The 9,101-nt window shown below is 39.2% G+C and overlaps 1 non-coding gene across 1 annotated transcript; it reads right to left on the bottom strand.

Annotated features, from left to right (window-relative positions):
• Window positions 1-462: 462 nt before the first annotated feature.
• LOC128285794 (small nucleolar RNA R71) lies at window positions 463-569 on the bottom strand. The gene has a single exon (XR_008276343.1). It is a non-coding gene; the product is annotated as a small nucleolar RNA R71 (small nucleolar RNA).
• Window positions 570-9,101: the final 8,532 nt, after the last annotated feature.

Genomic DNA, 9,101 nt, shown 5'->3' with positions numbered 1-9,101 from the left:
GATATTCAAACCATAATCGAGGAGATGACTGATAATCATAATTATCCGCTACCTCCTGTGGCTGTTGCGAACCCAGTAAATCAGGATCCTGTTCCTCGTACTATGTATGATTATGCTAAACCTAGTTTAACAGGAGCTGAATCAAGTATAGTTAAACCTGCTATTGCTACAAATAATTTTGAACTAAAACCTAACATGATGCAAATGATACAACAGTTTGTTCAGTTTGATGGTTTGCAGGATGAAGATCCAAACACTTATTTGACAAATTTTCTAGAATTTTGCGACACCTTTAAGATCAATGGCATTTCTGACAATGCCATTTGCCTTCGGTTATTTCCCTTTTCATTGAGGAATAAGGCTAAATAGTGGTTGAACTCGTTACCACGAGGATCGATCACCACTTGGGAACAAATGACCAAAAAAATTTTGCTTAAATACTTTTCACCGGTTGAAATAGCTAAATTGAGGAATCATATCTCTTCTTTTGTACAGATGGATCTAGAAACTCTTTATGATGCATGGGAGAGATACAATGATCTATTGAGAAGGTGCCCTCACCATGGGTTAGCACTTTGGCTATAGGTTCAAACTTTTCACAGTGGCCTGAATCCTTCGACTAGACAGATGATTGACGCAACTGCTGGTGGGACTATCAATAATAAGACACCTGAAGAGGCTTATGAATTTATAGAAGAGATGTCACTGAATAATTATTAGTGGCAAGTCTTGAGGATAAAGTCAACGAAAGCAGCCGGCGTTTTTAACATCGATTCAGTCATTATGCTTTCTAATCAGGTAGAACTTTTGAATAGAAAAATTGATGGTTTACTTGGTTCTTCACAGGCTCATCCAGTAATGTAGTACGATGCAAATAGAGGTGGAACAAGCAATTCAGAAAACCCACCCTATGGCCACAACATGGAAAACGAGCAATTGAATTGTATGGGTAATAATCCTCAACCTCAAAATAATCCTTATAGTAACACTTATAATGCAGGTTGGAGGAACCATCCCAACTTTTCGTGGCATGGCCAAGGAAATCAAAGGCCACAACATCCCATAATTTTTCAACAACCACCGTACCAGCAGGAAAAGAAGCCAAACCTTGAAGAGATGCTAACGAAATTCATCTCGGTGTCAGAAACTTGTTTTCAGAATACCGAAAAAGCATTTAAGAATCAACAAGCGTCGATCCAAGGGCTCGAAACTCAAATAGGCCAGCTTGCTAAACTGATTTCAAAAAGACCACCAGGAAGTCTACCTAGTAACACTGAACTCAATCCAAAAGAGCATGTGAAAGCAGTTACACTAAGGAGTGAGAATGTGTTAGCTGAATCTAAAAAGAAGCCACCACAAGAAGCTGACAGAAATGAAGGAGAGGACGTAAAACCTGAAAAAAATGACAATCTATTGCCAAAGGAATAGAAACCACCAATCCCATATCCAGCAAAGTTGAAGAAAGACCGCATGGTTGCACAATTCGGTAAATTTCTTGAACTTTTTAAACAACTTACCTTTTGTTGAAGCTATATCGCATATGCCTACATATGAAAATTTTTAAAAGAGCTTCTAAATAAAAAAAGGAAATTTGAAGACTTATCTACAATAGAACTTAATGAGGAGTGCTCGACCATACTCCAAAATAAACTGCTAACCAAATTGAAAGATCCAGGAAGCTTTACTATTCCCTGCTTAATTGGTAGTTTGAATGTTGATAAAACACTAGCTAATTTAGGCACTAGTATTAATTTGATGCCATATAAAATGTTTAAACAACTTGGTCTTGGGGAACCTAAACCAACTAGGATGAGTATTCAATTAGCTGATAGATCTGTTAAATATCCTAGGGGTATTATAGAGGACGTACTTGTAAAAGTAGATAAATATATATTTCCTGTTGATTTCGTTGTGCTTGACATGGATGAAGATGTTGAAGTACCTTTAATCTTAGGTCGTCCATTTTTAGCCACTGCTAGGGTTGTTATTGATGTGGGTGATGGTAAATTGGTACTTAGAGTAGGTGACAAAGAGATTATTTTTAAAATTTATGATGCCATGCGATTTTATAGAGAATAGGATGACTTATGTTATTTTATTGACTCTATTAATCATGCTACTCAAGATTCTTCTCAGGAAATCGTACATAAGGACATGTTGGAACTATGTCTTGCCCAAGGAGAGGAGGTAGATGATGATGATTCTGAAATAGGTAAGATAAAAGCTGAACTAAATTTCAATGAACCACCCCCAAGACAAGCAGAATATGAGGGTATTAAGGTACACAATGAACTTAAGCAAAAAACCTCTATTGAAGAACCTCCCAAACTGGAACTTAAACAATTTCCAAATCACTTGGAATACGCATTCCTTGGAAATAATTCTACATTACCAGTGATTATTGCTTCTAACTTGCAACCCAAGGAGAAAGAGGAATTTCTCTAAGTATTAAGAGAACATAAAAGAGCCATAGCTTGAAAATTTCTAACATTAAAGGGATCAACCCTTCTTTTGGCACCCACAAAATTTTAATGGAAGATGATTATAAGCCATGTGTGCAAGCTCAAAGATGACTGAACCCCAACATGAAAGAAGTTGTTAAAGCTGGGTAATTAAACTCCTAGATGCTGGAATAATTTATCCTATTTCTGACAATTCTTGGGTAAGTCCAGTGCAGGTTGTTCCTAAGAAATGAGGCATGACTGTTGTAGCCAATGAGAAGAATAAATTAATCCCAACAAGGACAGTCACAGGTCGGAGAGTTTGCATTAACTATAGGAAGCTGAATGACGCCACGAGAAAAGATCACTTTCCCCCTCCATTCATTGACCAAATGTTGGAAAGATTATCCAGGCACATGTACTACTGCTTTTTAGACGGACTCTCTGGTTATTTTCAAATCCCAATAGCTCCTGAAGATCAAGAAAAGACGACATTCACATGTCCATACGGTACATTTGCTTATCGTAGAATGCCTTTTGGATTATGTAATGCTCCTGCTACTTTTCAGCGCTGCATGATGGCCATTTTTGATGAAATCATAGAAGACATCATGGAGGTATTTACGGATGATTTCTCTGTATTCAGTAACTCTTTCCATCTTTGCCTTAAAAATTTGAAACGAGTTTTAATAAGATGTGAGGAAATGAACCTTGTACTTAACTGGGAAAAATATCACTTTATGGTTCAAGAAGGTATTGTGTTAGGACATAAAATTTCTAATAAAGGGATGGAGGTTGATAAATCTAAAATTGAAACCATTGAAAAACTACCTCCCCCTAGTTCGGTTAAAGCTATTGGAAGCTTTTTAGGACATGCTGGGTTTTATAGAAGATTTATTAAAGACTTTTCTAAAATAACTAAGCCTTTGACTAAATTACTAGAAAAAGATGTTCCTTTTATTTTGGATCAGGACTATTTAGAGGCATTTAATACTTTAAAGGATAAATTGATTAATGCTCCAATTATAATCACACTTGATTGGAATTTACCTTTTGAACTAATGTACGATGCGAATGATTTTGTAGTAGGTACAGTTTTGGGATAACGAAGAGACAAGCATTTTCAACCTATCTATTATGCTAGCAAAACTTTGACCGCCGCACAAGAAAACTACACCACCATGGAGAAAGAGCTGCTAGCTGTGGCTTTTGTATTCGATAAATTTAGGCCATATCTAATATTGTCTAGAGTTGTCGTTTATATTGACCATTCTGCTCTTCGCTACCTTTTAACTAAGACTGATGTAAAACCTCGACTTATTCAATGGATTCTGTTATTGCAGGAATTTGACTTAGAGATTCAGGATAAGAAAGGAGCTGAAAATCTCGCGGTTGATCATCTTTCCAGGCTTGAAAATTCAAGTACCAAAGAGCTAGATAAAGTTGAAATTAATGATTCATTTCCTGAACAACAATTTTTTGCTATATCTGATTCTGAGTACCTTGGTTTGCAGACATTGCGAATTTTTTAGCCACTAACATTATCCCAAAAGGGTTGACACATCAGCAAAAGAAGTGATTCTTTACTAATGTGAATACCTACTTTTAGGAAGACCCTTTCCTTTTCCATATACGTGTAGATCAAGTCATTAGGAGATGCGTTACAAGGTCAGAAGCATTGAATATCTTGGAACATTGCCACTCAGGACCAACTGGAGGACATTACAGTGGAAATAGGACCGCACATAAAATACTCGAATCAGGTTTTTATTGGCCTACACTTTTCAAGGACACCAACAGGTATGTTTCTAGTTGTGATAAATGCCAACGAACAGGTAATATCTCTAAACATGATGAAATGCCCCAAACATACATGCTCTCGTGTGAAATATTTGATATATGGGGTATTGATTTCATAGGTCCATTCCCCAGCTCATTTGGGAATAAATACATATTAGTAGCAGTTGATTATACGTCTAAATGGGTGGAAGCCCAAGCTTTACCTACTAATGATGCTAGAGTGGTAGTACGATTCCTTAAGAAACTCTTCTCTCGATTTGGAACACCTAGAGCAATTATCAGTGATAAGGTTACTCATTTTGTAACGCCCAATTTGATAAGACCCTTAAGAGATATGGAGTTCACCATAGAACAGCTACCCTTTATCATCCTTAAACTAGTGGACAAGTCGAAGCAGAAAATCGAGAGCTCAAACGTATCCTAGAAAAGATAGTAGAATCAAACAGGAAAGATTGTACGATGAAAACAGATAATGCTTTATGTGTAACACCCCAAACCCGGCCTAGACGTTATGACCGGATCCAGTGCGCCACATTGATGCGTACAAAACATTCCGTATTACTTAGTTTGGAAAACCTTATTGGTGATGTAAAAGATACTTTTAATATAGGTTAAAGTGAATGGGAGTTGTGCACGGTAGGAAACCAAAAAAGAGGAGGTGAGTCTGCTTGATTGCTTAAGTACCAAGCTCCCTTCGGATCCAATCCTAGACATGCACACTGCCATTGCCACACTCTAACATCTCGTGTAATTGTGAGAAAACTGTCTGGTTAAGTCCATCTTAATAACATGATTAAGTTTGAAAACGTTTGCTTAGCGGAAGTCTTACTTGTAATCGAGTTATTTTGAAATCACTTAATGTTTTTGGAAACGCGTCCTAAAGCTAACCCATTTTCCTTAGTTATCATAGTTTTTTTCATCATAATAAAATAAAATAATAAAAGTAAAACAAAACCATAAAAATAATTAAGCGGCCTTATTACACTTAAAACCCAAAACCATAAATGAAATTAAAAGGACGCCCAGTTCACCGTAAAGAAACCAGTTCAGAGAAATATGTGGCCATCCAATCCTCACGCCTTCAAGCCCACTATGGTTGAGGATTACCGTGAGGATGAAAATAAGGGTGAGTTTTGGGAAACTCGGGTGTAATTCAACCCAACCATAGCCTAAATCGGTTCAAACCACGAGATGTAAAAAGTTGGCCTTAGCCTGAATGCATTTCGAATAAAGCCCATAGGCCTAGAAATGCACTGAGCAGTATATATCATGCTTATGCGTAAACCCAACCATATCCAACCACATACACCCCGTACCATCCTTTCACCATGTGGGAGACTACTCAACCCACCCAACCGCTACACGCCACAGAAATTTGCAGCATGGTCGCCAGATACGTAAAATGTGACAGAGTCACCAGATCTGATATTTTGTGGCGGTGCCACCGTATCAGATATACGTGGCGAGCCACCGTATCAGATAATTTGTGGCATAGCCACCAGGCGCTTCCTCCATAATATAACCCATGTCCCCATGCAACAAATATTCATTCATGGCATACATCATACAGATTTAATTCATCATGCTTTTCAGACAAAATTAACCCTAGGGGTATAAAGGTCATTTTGCACACATAGGGTATAATGGTAATTTTGCATACATAGGGGTATTCTAGTAAATCTAACTATTTCTAAGGTTTTCATGCATGTCGTAGCCATTACGTTTAGCCAGAAACACTTACCGAGCGTTCTTACCGAATTGGGCCCGTTGGCCCATTAACCAAGTTTTGGCCCATTAAGCCCAAAATATCAAAACGCACGAAATTACGCGTACTGCAGTTTTATCACTTTCGATTACCAGTAATAATTACCCATACATCTTACGAGCATTCGCACACTCGCAAGTGCCCAAAATACCGGCTTTTCGGCATTTCGGCTTTTCGGCTTTTGCCGATCTAGCCTATGAGAGGGTGTCAGTTACACACCTGTTTTTGGGATTTCCTCGACGAGATCTACACACGAACTGCCTACAATTGAATCACTTAATATTACTCCAAATATCGAAATAAGATTGAGTATATAGTCCCCTACCACATTCGGCCAAACATGCCTAACACCCTTATTGCTCTTACCTTACTGCCGAAAGATGGTTAACTCCAAAGATCCGATCGTTCCACCTGTCCAAGCCCTTGATCAACCGCCTCTAAATCACGTTATTACCAAAACAAAATAGTTATTACGACCCCTCAGGGTTACAAGTCCAAATCGACAACCTCCCTAACTTTTAGGGATTTCGGCTTTTCCTAAAATATGTAAGAAGACTAAGTTTTGGAGAAGACTTACCACCGATTCCTTAGTGAATGATTCCAATGAGTTTCCCACTCGATCCCAATGTAGATCTAAGCCCTCAGATGATAACAAAAGTCGAGTTTTCAGTGACTCCAGTATTCGGCCAAGTCCCTTTTAATGTGGGGTTTTTTGGCTTTTTTGCAACTTGTGTTTAGAAAGGTAAAACGAGAGGGTCTTGCTATGGTCTTATCATTAAAACTTGAGGTTTTAGAGGGCTGGTGAATCGGCCACAAATGATGAAGGGAAGAGATGTGGTTTTGGTTATAAGAAATTGGCACAAAAAGAATAAGCTTTCGGGATTTCGGCTTTTTATGATGTTCGGCTTATAAGGCTAAAAATAAAAAGATTAAGGATGTGATGAAGAGTAAAGAGATAGAAGGGTTCGGCTATGGAGAAGGAAGAGGAGAAGGTAGATGGAGAAAAAGAAATAAAAAAAGGAGGAGAAGAAAAGATGATCAGAATTTCGGCACAACACACCCCAAATGTCGAAATTCCCACTACTACAATACCTAGCCGAATTTCCCATGCTAGAGTCCCTTGGCTGGCCACCTCTTGCTCCTTGATCAGCTCCTAGATTTCCTCCCTTATCTTTATCCTTATTCAATCCCCTTACCTTCTTAAACTCTTCCTGACAGACTTTTATTTCAGTTCCATTATTTCCCTTTCCTGTACATAAAAAATTAATCTCTTAATTTGCTGTCATTGTGACATGAACCTGGGTCCTCCCCAAGCTTCCACACGCTACTAACATCCTTCCCAGTGGCGTCACATGCCACTTAACCACTTGCTTCCTTGTGATCCATTTTTCACAAATAATTCCTAAAAAGCCCAATTTATCAGAACCCCTTTCCCCTACAGATTTAAAATTAATTAAAACTACCGGGTTTTATCCTAAGCTTGGGCCTTCTAGAGGCCTACCAACATAATTAATCCTACACATAACAAACAAAACACAAAATTTTAAATTTTACAACCTTTACAGAATTCCCAAAAATTTGGGGCGTTACAACTCTACCCTCCTTAAAGAAATTTCGTCCTCGAAATTTACCTGATCCGAAAGATGAGGGTATTGTTGCTGCATTGCCTCCTCTGGCTCCCAAGTAGCTTCTTCTCTGCCATGGTTACGCCAAAGCACTTTCACTAATGGTACCGATTTCCTCCTCAGAACCTTAACGTCTCGATCCAATATTTGTACAGGCTCCTCCTCAAAGGTCAAATCAGTTCGCACTTCAATTTCTGCAACCGGCACAACATGAGTAGGGTCAGAACGATAACGCCTTAACATGGAGACGTGGAAAACATCGTGAATCCTGTCTAGCTCTAGAGGCAATTCCAACTGATAAGCCACTGGGCCTACTCGCTTCAAAACCCGATAAGTCCCAATGAACCGCGGACTCAACTTGCCCTTCTTGCCAAACCTTAGTATCTTCTTCCAAGGTGAAACCTTCAAGAAGACCATATCGCCCACTGAGTATTCAATTTCCTTACGCTTCAGATCTGCATACGACTTTTGCCTATCAGACGCTTCCTTTAACCGATCTCTAATTAACTTGACCTTATCCTCAGTATCTGCCACCAACTCAGGTCCAAGAACTTGTCACTCCCCCAGTTCAGTCCAACAACTAGGTGTTCGACACCATCGCCTATACAGTGCTTCATAAGGTGCCATTCGAATACTCGACTGATAGCTATTGTTGTAGGCAAACTCTGCCAAAGGCAAGTAATCTTTCCAACTACCTCGGAAATCAATAACACATCCCCTCAACATGTCTTCCAGAATCTGAATAACTCTTTCCGACTGACCATCAGTTTGGGGATGGAAAGCCGTACTAAAGTTTAATCGCGTTCCCAACGCCTCATGCAACTTTTGCCAAAACCGAGATGTGAATCTAGGATCCCAATCAGAGATAATCGAAACCGGAACTCCATGCAGTCGCACAATCTCTGCCACATACAATAGGTATAAAATGAGCCGACTTGGTCAACCTATCCACAATCACCCATATCGAGTCTTTCTTCGATGGTGACAAGGGTAGTCCACTCACAAAGTCCGTGGTTACCCTCTCCTATTTCCAAAGTGGTATTTTTACTGGCTGCAATAATCCAGAAGGTAACTGATGCTCAGCTTTCACTTGCTGGCATGTCAGACATTTCCCCACAAATTCAGTTACCTCTCGTTTAAGTCCAGGCCACCAATACAGTTCTCGCAAGTCATGGTACAGCTTATTCCCTCCAGGATGCATGGCACAAAGTCCCCCATGAGCTTCCTTCAAAATTAACTGTCTCAAGTCAGAGTCCTTCGGAACACAAATTCTTCCTTGAAAACACAGAACCCCATCATCATTTAACCCAAACTCAGAAGTTTCCCCTTCCTTAACTTGTTGAAAATGAGGGACCAAAGACTCATCTTTCAACTACTTCTCTTTAATCTGATCCACCCAGGTTGGCCTCACTTGCAATTCAATAGCATGACTTCCATCATCATATGAGACTTAGACGAGCAAACATTGCT

The sequence above is a fragment of the Gossypium arboreum genome, chromosome 12 (assembly GCF_025698485.1).
Source record: "Gossypium arboreum isolate Shixiya-1 chromosome 12, ASM2569848v2, whole genome shotgun sequence".
NCBI lineage: Eukaryota > Viridiplantae > Streptophyta > Magnoliopsida > Malvales > Malvaceae > Gossypium > Gossypium arboreum.
This window is presented reverse-complemented; position numbering and strand designations above follow the sequence as displayed.